The sequence below is a fragment of the Ceratosolen solmsi genome, unplaced genomic scaffold (genome assembly GCF_000503995.2).
Source record: "Ceratosolen solmsi marchali unplaced genomic scaffold, CerSol_1.0 scaffold13, whole genome shotgun sequence".
Lineage (NCBI taxonomy): Eukaryota > Metazoa > Arthropoda > Insecta > Hymenoptera > Agaonidae > Ceratosolen > Ceratosolen solmsi.
In genome coordinates this window covers 3,568,052-3,568,732 of record NW_011948418.1, presented here as the reverse complement: position 1 = coordinate 3,568,732, position 681 = coordinate 3,568,052, and positions in this window count along the sequence as shown.

Sequence of the window (681 nt, the reverse complement as noted above, 5' to 3'; positions counted from 1 at the left end):
AGCTCGAACTACCCCCACCCTCGGGTGCTCCTCGGCTTCCCCCTTTGGCCGATCGGAGCACGCAACTCTCGCTCTCGTTGCTCCCGTCTGGGCTTGTCCGTCCCCCCCCCCCCTCCCCGCCGCGCCGGCACTTTCTCCGGCTCCTAAGGGGGTTGCGTTGCGCGGGACTTCGCCCCTTACGGAGGGGGAAGCTCTAGCTCGGTGGGGGGAGATTGTTTGAGTACAGTCGCGGCAAGCCGCCGGTGTCAGTCAGTGTTGGGTTAGGTCAGCCCGGGGGAAGTACACGGAGCACTTTCCTTGTCCTCGGGGCAGTCGTGCGACGGATCGTGACGCGCCAGCAACATCCTCTCGTGCTCACACACGCACGCAGCTCTCGCTCTTTTTTTTTTCTTTTCCGTTTATTTTTCCGTTCTGTTTTGTTTCTTTGCTGCTGCTGTTGCTTGCCTGCCTGCCTGCCTGCCTGCCTGCCTGCCTGCCTGCCTGCCTGCCTGCCTGCCTGCCTGCCTGCCTGCCTGCCTGCCTACCTACCTACCACCCTCCCCCATACGGACGGACGTTCCTCGGTTATTGCAATAACCATAGAGTTCCTAAAATTAGGTGCGCGGTTTTACCAAGCCGACGGTCCAAGGATCGTCGCTAGTGATAACGCGAAGTAAGTGAGGAGAGATAGTAGATACACGA